Source organism: Panthera pardus, unplaced genomic scaffold (genome assembly GCF_024362965.1).
Source record: "Panthera pardus isolate Hobbes unplaced genomic scaffold, ASM2436296v1 HiC_scaffold_2, whole genome shotgun sequence".
Taxonomy (NCBI): Eukaryota; Metazoa; Chordata; class Mammalia; order Carnivora; family Felidae; genus Panthera; species Panthera pardus.
This window is the reverse complement of record NW_026526765.1, coordinates 133,882,333-133,895,331: the sequence shown is the minus strand read 5'-3', so window position 1 is coordinate 133,895,331 and position 12,999 is coordinate 133,882,333. Positions and strand designations below refer to the sequence as shown.

The 12,999-nt window shown below is 41.3% G+C and overlaps 1 protein-coding gene across 1 annotated transcript in view; it reads left to right on the top strand.

The window, feature by feature from the left end:
- The window catches only part of MEGF10 (multiple EGF like domains 10), a 182,162-nt gene that overhangs the window by 89,091 nt on the left and 80,072 nt on the right, over positions 1–12,999 (top strand). The gene's annotated exons all lie outside the window — the stretch shown is intronic.

Genomic DNA, 12,999 nt, shown 5'->3' with positions numbered 1-12,999 from the left:
TTACATGTTGACTGATCAAGGTTACTTCCATGGTGATTAAAATTTATCACTTGTTGCCTTTAAATCAGAAGTAAAATAGATATTTTCAATGCTTAGTTTGTTTATTTTTCTCTGATATCTGGTATGCAAATAATCAGTACTCGCTCAGAAAACGTTGGGGAGAAATATTGGTCATAACTGAAAATTCACAAACATTTTGGTATTAAATCAAATGGTAATATGGTATATAATTTGTGTCCATTATGTTAGAATTATAATCCTATAATTCTATAATTAGAATTAGATTCTATAATTCTATATAATTCTATAATTAGAATTATTATAATATAGAATTCTATAATTCTATAATTTTATAATTAGAATTATAATTCTAACATAATGGTATTTTGGACTATGAACAGCTTGCATTTAAAACCTAGTATTCTTTATTAAGAGGATTAGGCAGTGGAATTTCATGTAATACAGTTGCTCTTCTAAATTTCACAGTTAAAACTTTGGTTTTCTGGCTAGCTCGTTGCCGCGCGTGTAATTGTGGCTACTTCCTGTCTCTTCGTACTCCCTTTTGCTTTGAAAAACGTGAGGGGGAATCAAAGTGCAACTGAATTTTAATGCCCGAAGTATTACGTTTAGAGAAAGGAAAGAATAGTTTTAAAAATTAGCAGGATCGGATGACAACACAAATTCAGCCTCATTTCATACATTACTATTTTCTGAAACTAGTTCGAAGGGATTTCAAGCCATTTGGATAAAACGGTTTTAAGAATTCTTACTTGCTTATGATTGGAATCAGGGAGATTACTGTTTATCTTGTTGAAACTACTTGTTTTAGGCTTGTGATCTCTTGGCTGTCCCCAAAACAGCATTTCCAGGACTAGTCCCTTGTGCTGCCCGTGCACAGAACATTCTGTGTGAAAGAGCCTTTTTATTGTATCTTCAACAGGGAGTGTGTGTGTGTGTGTGTGTGTGTGTGTGTGTCTTTCTGCCACTGAAAGGCTTCCAATTCCAATGGATAACTGTCTTGCAGGGTTTTGTTTTGCTTCTGCTGGAGATCAGGAGGAAAGTGGGCATTTTGTTCACATGCCGCAGAGGCAAATGTTTGGGATGTGGGATTTGGCTCACAGCCATTTTTCTGGCCGACTGACCTCAAATGCAATGTCGCTTTCATTAACTTTTCCAGCTTAAAAATCAGTTGCGCCTACACATTTTGAAGAAAAATAACTTTATTATATAAACTAGTGGCAATGAAAAGAGTGGACGTATTTGAAAAGTGAGATTTGTTACTAATTCCCTGGCAAGTATGTTGCAGTGGTTATTCAGAGTTAGTTTACCAAGAACTACGCCTGCCTCAAGCTGAGAGAACAGACCAGATGAGTGTTTGTGTGAAGAAAAGGCTACATGAGTTTCAGACTTTCCAGAACTGATTTAGGCCTTCTAGAAAACAAACTGTTGCCTTATTTTGGAGGTGAGGCTTTCTAAAACGTAACTTGTTGCTTTCTTTTGGAATTCACTGATTTTTGCATGAAGCTTCTAGAATTCTGAGGACACCTCTTCTTTCCGTCCTAGAATACGATATTGACGCAAGGTTAAGTCTATTCTTTACAACTCACGTTTTGGCTTTAAAATGAACAAAAGCATAAATAAACACAGACAGTCTTCAAAGGTGCTCTGAGGAAAACATTTCTGATACGTTTTATCACATAAGAAAATGCTGTTCTGAGCTAGAGCGCTGTGTCTTGTTACCTGGGTTTTGTCTGCAGCAGTGACTTTAATATCACTTGTTAGAAAGTGTATAGTTTAATTACTCTAGGCCAAATAATTCCTGAAACAAAATGCACGCTCGAGTAATCTACTAAGTAGCACAGTTTATATGACCTCATTTCCAAAGATTCTATTTCTCTGTCCCCTCCTCTCTGGTTATTATTATGAACACACTGGATGATATATATTAGATCCATAAAATGATTGCCTTGATAATCAGACTAGTTACTTGCATCGGTCAGGGTCCAATCCGGAGACAGAAACGACAATTACTTTTTTTTAAGCAGCCTTTTTTATTTTGGAACAGTTTTAGACTCATGGAAAAGTTTCAAGATGGCAGAGAGTTACCATATACCTGTATCCAGTTTTCCCCCTTGTTAATATCTTACCATTAGTTTGTCAAACTGACATATTGACACAGGGAAGTTTATGAAACATTGTTAACTATAACAGGGGACTGGAGTAATGAAGAATTGGCTAGTAGAATTAATAGCACTGGAAAGAACACAGGAATAGCAGATTTAAGGAGCAGCCACTACTTCTAGGGCTGAGACAGGATGTCCAAAAGGAATCCCCACTAGGGCTGGGATCCAGATGTTCTTAGAGAAGGTACGCCACAGCTCACTGAGCGGCAAGAGGCTGTACTATTCTGGTAGAACGTGATGGACATCTGCCCTCTGGAATTTGCTAGAAATCTGCACTATAGGATGTTTGGGAAAGCTGTTTGTGGAGAAGTGTCTTACGAGATGTGCTCTGCTACAGAAAAGGCCCAGAGGGATGCCAGCGGAAGTTGCTGGCTGACGGGTGCTGCTAGCCCCTAGCTAGCTGGCCTGCTAGTGTAGGAGCTGGGTGCTGAGAAGTGGCCCATGCTTCCGGGAGCCTGGAGCTGGGCTGGAGAAGCTGATCGTGTTGCAGAAACTGGGCACCATGCAAGATGTAGGTGCTACGGAGCCGGATGCTGCAGAAGTGCCTCCCCCTGTGCTTGCTTGGCAGGAGCAGGGTGCTGGAGAAGCCACCTGCCCTGTAGGAGTCAGTTGAGCTAGCAGGCTGGAACCGCCAAAGAGAACTTTCCTCCTGCAGTGTCTCTCTAGCGCCCTCTACAGATTGCTTAACATTTGGTCAGTTGGCAAAGTAAAACTAAAGGGCCTATATTGTCTTTTGTAGAGCACAGGTTAATGGATAAATTTAGCACCGAGAGCCAATAAAGTGATAACTACTGTTACACCCAGTCCTTTGGTTACTGAGCTCCTCTCTGCCCATGTGTACACACATGTGAATTCTTGTACGTCAAGGAAACAACCCTCCATTTCCACCTAACAAGATGCAGCTCTCCGTCTTACAAGTAAAAACATCCTCACTCTCTTTCCAAAGTGAGGAGATACAAGACCCAACGGTTACATAGCCATTATGGATGACATGAATTTTTCCTCAAATTCTGTCACGGTTCCACTGAATATTGTGTTTGCTGGACTAAAATTGACTTAGAACCGCTTGTATATAAAATAAGATAAAGTGGAAAGAGAGGGGAAAAAAGAAAATAGCATCTACAAACAAACACATGCATAGAACAAATGGAAGATATTAAAAACTGCTGCAGGCCTCCTTGCTGTCATTTGTTACAAGGCTATAACTGTACATACGGCTTCCTCTTTCCACCCCTCATTCTGTATTTTCCCCCTCCTCCCTCACACCTCAACTGCTTGGGGTTCTTTACCTGGTGGAGCAACCTCAATCTTTATCCCCCTTGAAGGATCTGAATCTCCAGTTGTCCTGCCCCCCCCCCTTTTTTTTGGTTGATTTCTCTGTTGACCTTTACTTCTGGGTGTGGAAATACTTCTTAGGAACCGACAGAATCTCTTGGCTTCCAGACATGGTTCTCCTTTATCCTACTGTGCAACCCAATTTCTGCCTGATAATCAGGATCATTCACTCCAGATAATCAGACGGCAGTAAATCAATACCTGTCACACACAGCTATCTCTGTGTGTGTGTTTTTTTTTCTTCACTAATGTATGTGGTAGAATAAGGAACAGGTACTTTCACAGGTGAAGGTTTACAAAGGCTTCCCTTGGAGATTTAATCTGACCGTTTACTTTGTCCATGGACGGATGGATTCCTGTCTGTGACGTACAGACAGTCTTCCTGGATCTCAATGTATTCTCTGTATAAAAAAAAAAAAAAAACAAGTGTGTCAGAAGACTGTACAAAGTTTCTTCCCCTGGAGTAAAATCATGATTTATTTGACTGAACTCAGACATATTGCTTCTTTTAAAATTTGATTAAATGATTTAAAAAAAAAACCTCACTCATATTTTACTTTTATTGGCATTCTAATGCATACCCTAGCCTATATGACATCAATCTAACCTACCTCCATCTCTCCCTTCCCTCCTCTTCCCCCTCTCCCTTTTCCTCCCCCCAACATCCATCTCTCCATCCTTTCATCAATCTTCTATCCCTCTTCCTCTTTCAGGGCATGAAAAACAACTCCTAGAAGGCAGGCGCTGTGTGTTATTAATCTCGTTAGCCTCCATTGTGCCTGGCATGTGGTTGGAGCAGAGTGAATGGTTGTTCTATTTAATTAGATTGAATGAGCTGTATGATTCCATGAAGGTCATCCGCGTGTTCATGGTGTGAACTTTCATTGAGTGATTGCTGTGTGCAAGGAACTGTATTGGATGCTGGGGATAAGGAAACCCATGTGGAGCTTTCGCTGGCCTCACAGAGCTCACGGCTTCGAGGCAGGTACACAGAACAGAGGTGGCTGGAGAAAGCCAAAAATGGCACTGGGTACGGGAGTGAGAACTGGATATGGCATGAAGAGGAAAGAAGGGCTGGCAGAGATATCAAGAGGTGTGTAGAATCAGGGAGCTAGTGGGCAAAGGTGGGGAGAGCTTGAGGGGGTTCATATCTGATGACCTTTCTTTGGGTAAACTGGCAACAGAGACAATCTGCCGACATGAAAGGGTGCCGGAGTTGGGTCATATTGATGATGATGATGACGGTAATAGTCCTTGCGTCCTTGGTATGTGCACAGCATCACCACAAGGGCTTTATAGGAGTCACGTTTAATACTTGTGGCAGACGTGACATGGGTACAATTCTTGTTCCTATTTTACTGATGAAGAAACAGACGTGCCGAACAATTAAATGACTTGTCTCAGTTTAAACACCTACTAAATGGTGGAGGCATAGTCACATCCCCTTTATGGCCAGTCTTTTTAACCACAAGGGTACAGTGCCTCGTGAAATTGGAAAGGAGGTTTGGTTAAAGTGTCAAGGGTCCGTGGCCCTGAGAGGAATGAGAGCAGGAGGCAGGGGCTGACGGCACCAGACAAATGTGAAAGTAAGCATCCTGAGGGGCACCCGGGTGGCTCAGTCGGTTAAGCTTCAATTTCGGCTCAGGTCGTCATCTTGTGGTTTGTGATTTGAGCCCCGTGTCGGGCTCTGTGCTGACAGCTCAGAGACTGGAGCCTGCTTCGGATTCTGGGTCTTCCTCTCTCTTTCTGCCCCTCCCCTGCTCATGCTCTGTCTCTCTGTCTTTTTTCTCTCAAAAATAAACAAAAATAATTTAAAAAAAAAGAAAAGAAAAGCACTCTGAGAGATGTCAAAGGCACACTTTCAGAGATGATGAATTTTAAATGACACCCCTTTGGATGGTCTCATTTTGTAATTTTTAATTTCCTCATTTATAATATTAAGAATGTTGGGCAGATTATACTTACGATCCCTTTCCAACCTGTGATTTTATGTGTGGTTTTCTCTAATACATATGTGCAATCCCTGAGACCTTTCTTTGTTTTGGAAACCCTTTAAAGCTTTTGCATGAGTAGCAGTAACACATTTGTTCTCTCAATCTATATAATCCTGTTTATGATTTTTCTAAACGTCTATAGAGAAATGTGTTTCTCCTCTGGCTATAGGGCACTTCCAGGATGCAAGGGAGAGCCCTAAATCAACCAGTAGCCCGCAAATAGCTTTCAAAGCTTGTTCTGCAGGCTTCTGAAATGAGTACCAAGTAGAGGCAAACATGGAAATTAATTTCGGTTTAGAAATTCGAAACTGGGGCTTATTTAGCCACCGATAGAGTTTCTGGTTAAATGTACTTGGAAGCAGTAAAAATATGCCTGGGAGGCAAGACTAGCTCAAACATTTTCAGGTACAACATTAGGAACACTGGTAACCTTTTATATAAAGCAGGCGTGCTGTGCAGCAGGGAGTAAGTAATAAGACTTTGCCTGCGGGATATTCCGATTGGGGAATCCATTTGAAGGATAGCGCAAGCCAGAAATCGTGAGACACAAAAAGCTGGCTTATTCCCCAGCAAGGTCTGCTGCAAAGCTCTATCGACTGGACACAATAGTTGGATCGATGGTGTCTGGGAAGAGAAGACGCTCAGAACCCAGTCCTCACAGTGAGTCGTTAACATGCCCAATCGCGCTGTCAGAATTACTTTAGAAATCGGGTTGATGAAGCAGCAGGACTAAGAGGAGATCTTTTGGGCTCACTGGTGTGGGGGCAGGGCATTGATGACAGGTGGGAAGGACGGAGCTGGGAAGGGTTCATCAGACCCGCCTGAAGGCAGTTTCGCTGATGGACTGCCCACATCTTTCGATAGAGGTCACAAGCACAAAATGCGGACTTTGCCTTTCCGAAGGACGCTGAAAACTGGGCTGTTCTTGGTTTCTCTCTGGAGGGTCAGGGAACCTCCTCCCCCTGCTCCCTCTAAACCCCGTGTTGGAGCTGAATTGCAGGAGTCCTGGCTGCTGTCTTTTTGGTGCTGTTTCTGGGCCTCACGTTCCTCGTGCTGAAATAAGGATGAGATGACCTAACCATGAGGATTAGATGACCCCGTAAGCTGTTCCCTGCTCAGCATTGTACCTGGTACTTACTTACAATTCTTTGTGTGACAGATGTGGCGTCCACTAGACTTCAGTGTGTGGGTGGAACAGTGGATGGAGACGCTCGTTGTGGACATCTTGTTTAGTCCCGGGGGGCCACCCCCTTGCTTAGCAGAAGCCTCTCTCTGTCCACAGTTGCTGGACATGAGGTCCCCCAGACAGAGCCCTGGTGCAGTTTCCTGCATTATTCTCAACTTCCGAACGTGGATGTCCTTACCAGATGGATTCATGTCTGGTTTACATTCTGGCTTACTGAGAACACTGTAGACGTTTACGTTACTTGCACTAGTCCACACACGGTGGCTGTTAAAGACCAGGCTTGGCTGTCATGTTACTAAACTCCATTCCGTATCATGTATTCATGTGTTTCCTTTTTCTTTTCTTTCCTTTTTTTTTTTCTTTTGGTTTTCTTCAATATCCCTCTACATCTGCTTATCAGAAAATCGTGGTTCAACCTCAAAATATAACAAGATCTAAGCTTTTATTTTAAAAAAAATTTTAACGTTTATTTATTTTTGAGAGAGAGAGACAGAGACAGAGCGCAAGTGGGGGAGGGGCAGAGAGAGAGGGAACCACAGCATCCGAAGCAGGCTCCAGGCTCTGTGCTGACAGCTCAGAGCCTGACACAGGGCTCGAACTCATAGACTGTGAGATCATGACCTGAGTGCTACCTCTCCAATCCGTGTCACTGCCCTCTTTTAATCGGTGCTCACACAATAGCCTCTTTGATGCTACACCTAATTGGGCCCAACTGGGGTCTGTTCTCTGTAGTGACCCCAGAGTGACCTTGCAAAACTGTTCTATAAAACAGAACTCCCCAGTATTTCCCATGATAGAATCATCGCCAAAGCTCTTTTTGACCTGTCCCACCCCTATGCTATCTATCCCTTGTCATCACACTTTCTCTCTGGGTATCGTACTACCCAGCCCTCTCCCTTCCTCTCATGGGACACACTGGTTTCAAAAAAAAAAAATTTTTAATGTTTATTTATTTTTGAGAGTGCGAGCAGGGGAGGGGCAGAGAGAGAGGGAGACACAGAATCTGAAACAGGCTCCAGGTGCTGAGCTGTCAGCACAGAGCCCGACGTGGGGCTTGAGTCCACAGACTGCAAGATCGTGACCTGAGTTAAAGTCAGACGCTTAACCAACTGAGCCACCCAGGCGTCCCCACACTGGTTTCATTTCTCCCTTTGCCCTTGATCTTCCTTCAACCTGGAATACTCTTCTCCCTAGATCTTTATGTGGCTGGCTTCTTTAGGCCAATCAGGTCTCAGCTTTCCCCAACCTTTATATATAAAGAGTATTCCCCATGATTCTTGATCACATCTCCTTTCTAATTTTTTTTATGGCACTGAAAATATTTTGTTTTGTTTTCTTTTGTTTTGGGACTGTCTTTCCTTCTGGGACGTAGGGCCCCTAAAATTTTGTCTGTTGTTTTCACTGCTCTGTAGCTAATTTGCTCACTTAATGTCCAGCACAGTACTGGGCACACAGTAATGCTCAATATATATTTGTGAAAGGAAGGAATAAAGGCATAAATGTTCCAGGAATAGTAATGGATATAAAAGCAAGACATGAGAGATGAATAAGACTCTGACTCTTTGTTCAAGGAGCTTTCAGTTTAACAGGGATTGGAAGTATGTGCCCAAATATATAAGCAAAATATCCAGAGAAGTTAAGAAGGAAGTAATCATAAGTTTTCTAGAGAAAGGGTATGACCCTATGAAGGGTTCTTCCCTTCAGTGGCCTTAAGATAGTTTGGGTTCCTGTGGCTCTTGGCTGTGTGTAGAGGGGGCCCATTCTTCCTTGGTGACTTAGCAAAAGATTCCTTGTCCATAAACAGTCACCTGCAGTGAAATCATAGAAGCCAGGTGACATGCAGTAGATGTGGTTTTCATGAACTATTAGGCAATGGGGATGTGGGAGCTCCTTGGCCTCAGGAGAGGAAAAGCTATAGTACCAACATCAAGGTTACTACTTGTAGAGGGGTGAGGCTTCTGACACAGCGGCCTCAAGAGTAAGAAAGGTGTTTGAAAGTCAGCCCTCATTTCAGCGGGTAACGCCGAACAGTTCTGCCATCTAAACTTCCACGTATTATTTCTCAAGGTGGGGATTTTGTATGACAATGTGGAACTTAATTAAATGTGTACCACAATGGAGTAGGAGCAGTAAGAAATTAGGCAAAGAAATTCAGACTACAAATTATTTGCAATCACACAGCAACCAGTTTCTGACAGCACAAATGTGTTTCTTGGCTGTTCTGCTGAGAGTGAAATAATGATATGTATTAGGCGGTCCCAGAGCCTTATTTGTCACCATACCTGTAAAATGGGTGCGCTGACACTTGAGTTTAGTAGAACTACATACATTTCATCTTACGGAGATATGTTGTTAATTGGATAAAATATTTAAGTGCTGTGGTGTATTACGTAGTCCGGTATCTTTCACCAATTATACATGATTTCTTACTGTTTGTGATTGTATGAGAGAATTTTTTAAAACACGTGAAAGTTTCTTCAAGGCAAACAAGAAAAGGGGCCTATCACTGTGTTTTTCTTTCTTTTGTCAAAATCATCTTTTAATTCATCGACAACTTCATTGATTTTTAAAAGTTTGAACATTTGTACCTGTATACTAGAGAAATTAATCATATTTGCCATGTTTAAACTAAAAACACAAAGAAAGTAGGGGCACCTGGGTGGCTTAGTCAGTTGAGTGTCTGACTCTTGATTTCGCCTCAGATCATGATCCCAGGAATATGAGATCACGCTGAGCGTAGAGCCTGCTTAAGATTCTCTCTCTCTCTCTCTCTCTCTCTCTCTCTCTCTCTCTCTCTGTCTCTCTCTCTCTCTCTCTCTCAATCTGTCCCTCTTCCCCACACTCTCTCCCTGAAATATTCTTTTAAAAGTATAGAAAGTAATAAGTGATAAAGACTATTCCAATAGAATAAAATAGAAGAGGTTGCAAGAGAAGCCTAGCTCTTGAATCATAAATGATAGGATCATCTTAAACCTCTGTGCAAGCCTAATGTTTTACTACTCACCACTATTCCACAAAACTAGTGAAAGTAACTTCCAAAGAAAGTTTAAATTTTAATGGAACTGCTTGCACTGGATGTTGGTATCTAAACTGTGAAGTTTTGTTCATACATTGAAGAAAAGCAGCCCCTTAAAAAAAAAAAAACCTTATGTTGTAAAATTAGTAATACATAAATCAGGTTTATCCATGTTATCCATTAGTTCTCAGAATAATTCGACTACATCAAAGTGAAAAACTTCTTCAAGACAGAAAATGTCTTAAGCAAAGTTAAATAGAAGATGGGAAAAGATTTTTGCAATGTATAAAGCAAATGATTAGTATATGGAATTCATGAAGAATTCCCACAAGTCAATAAGAAAAACCCCTCAACTTTAGAATAGGCAGCACAGTAAGATAATTTAGAGACCAGGAAACCTGATCGGCTAATAAGTTTATGAGAATATGCTTCTCTTTGTCATAATCAGCGAAGTACATAGTAAATGAACAAGATGTCATTTTTTGCCATCAGATTGGCAAAAGTTAAGAAGTCTGTCAGCACCGCATGTTGGCAAGGATGTGAAAGGAAGATTCCATATACTGCTCCCATGAGGGTAAATTGGCAGAGTAACTTTCGAGAGCAATTTTCCTGTCTCTAGAGTAAAATTCTAATTTGTGTACACCAAAGGATCCAGGAATTTTACTCCTACTCCTTTGTCATTTGTCTACAGACCTTGCAGAAACCTTTGCTTTGCTTAAACTGGGGGATCTATTCTTTCCATCTTTGCAACAGTGAGAATTTGGCAACAACAGATAATGGCCATGAATAAGGGAAAATAGAAGTTTGCTAGAGGCTGTTAATATGGAGGAATGCTGTGTAGCCATTCATTCCTATAAATTGATATACAGTATTCTGTGCTACCAGATGTGTGATATTAATTGATCTCAATACCATCAGACAGGGTAGAAAAAGCAAGATGCACAGTGATGTATACATTTCATGTAAAACTAATAAGTACATGAAATGATACAGTTTATTATTTCTGGACACACACAGACTAGCAGGATGCAGGTTAAAATCATGCGGTTACCTCTGAGGAAGGGGCAGGGAGAGACCTGGGAACCAGGCACAGAGAAGACAAAGGGGACTTCATCTCTAATATTTTATTTCTCGCATCAAATGATGAAGCAAAGGGGACGTAGCATTCCCAACTGTTAATTCTAGGTTGTGTGTGCACGGGCCTTTGTTACAGTATTACTTGTAGTCTCCCATAGCTAAAAACAAAACAAAACAAAACAAAGTGTGTTTGTTTTTTTTTTTCCAAGAAAACTGTATTATAGTTTCCAGACCATCCAGGGAACAGTGAGGGCTTGGGGTCTAGTTTCCTCACTGTGGGATTTTAAGCAAACATTTAAGGCTTCCGCCCTTTGACTCTCAGGTCCAGAATGAAGAGCTTTAGTACTTGCACAGTGGTGGTGACGAGTTCTTACTCTTCGGTGCTCCCCCGAAGCCTCACCTCGCCTGGAAACCTTCTCCCCATCCCTCCTTTCCTCTGCCCGAAGGTTCAGAACACACATAACATAGATCCTCTGTGTCCCTCGAGCATCCTGTGAACTGTAACACCTAGCACGCCTGCTTTGCGATAAGTCTCACTGGGGACCAGTCTCTTCCAGCAGATCAAGAAATCCTGCTGTGGAACATGTCAGGCAGGATCAGGTAGTGTGTGTTCCTCAACAAACAGAATGTCATGGCCTTAGAAGATACTTAATACATGTTTCATGAAAAAAAAAAATACATGAGCAAAAGAACAAAAATATGGCAGGACTTTGTAAAGCAAGACACCCTGTAATGGTTCCTGAGGTTTTTATTATTCTTTTGACTTCAGTGGATCAATGTAATCCCCCCAAATCCTTCACTTAAGCTGAGCCTACCGTTTATAGCCTTGAGATTTTCCTGCACTGTGAACAGGGTCATCAATATGCTTTCATTGAGAGACATCAACGTTTATATTTAGACACATTAAAGAATAAACATTTCACGCCCTTTTTTTCTGCTTCATAATTTGAGATAAGCATTCGCTGCAGTTCTAAAATGATATTTCATGCTTTGAAAATTCATTTAACAAACATTTTTAAAAAAAAAAAGAAGAATAAAGGTTTTCTCTCAGCCACTGAATAATATTAATATCAACAGCACTGGGTGGTTGTCCACAGTGATCGTTGGCTCTCTGTCAGCTCTCCAGTGGCTTTTTTGACATGTGAAGGACGTGAGGTTTTAGTGCTTTCAGAGGATCTGGAAAATACATTTTTATTGTTCTTCTTCATGGATGGAGAAGCTTTACAAAGTTGTTTTATTTTTAAAGCACTTGATGTTTTGAATGAGGGTCTTTTCTTCTACATTAACAAAGGGAATGACATACCATAGCCTTGTTAGCCTGAAGCGAAGGGAATGAAATCACACGGAGATAAAAGAACTTGAGGGAACCAGAGCTTAGGAAGAAAGGGTGTATATTTCAAGAAGAACCATGTTTTGCTATCCTTTGAGACAGTGGAAGTTTATTTTGGTAGCTTCTGAAACTCCGTAGAGCGATTTTCCTGAAAGTGACTTACTTGTGCTTTGTCTATATGTATTAGAATGTGAAGGGCTGAACGTCTTCCCTGTTAATTTCTCTCCTAGTCACAGATTTCCCTGTGTTTAAAGTCAATGGTGAACATTACAGCAAAATACCATACAAAAATGCATTTTCAAGTCAGTATGGCTGACTAATGTATCCTAAAAGATACTTGACATTTAAATGTTAAGGGCACTTAGTCTTAGTTTCTTCAATCAGCAACCCTGGTGAGGGTAGTTATATATTATAAGCTGACATCACTTTCCCGATGATAAAGCCTAGTTCCCAGATTCCATATATTATCCTGCTGGAAGTGTCTGGGACAGATGTATCCACAAGCTTCTCAAACCCCATGTGGTTCTACGATTTGACTTCTTATATACTAGAGGTCAAATCCAAGACAAATAAAAACAAAATAAAACAACAACAAAATGCAGACCACTCATCATTTCATCTGGGATTGGTTTAGACCTAACACAAGTGCACAGAATTGGCCACTTCTGTTGTTCTCTGTAATTTAGACCCAGTCGCTTTAGAAAAGCATCTTGAAGTTCAGTGTGGGTTTCAAGGCTGCTTCTCTTGTCTTAGTGGGCATAGAGAGGCTGAGGCAAGATCAAGTCAGTGGTTTTGGTGCCTAGTAATACGGCAAGACTCTGTAGGTTTTATTTATGGCCACCTATTTCTTTATGTGAAGGGGAGGATTACTCAGGAGT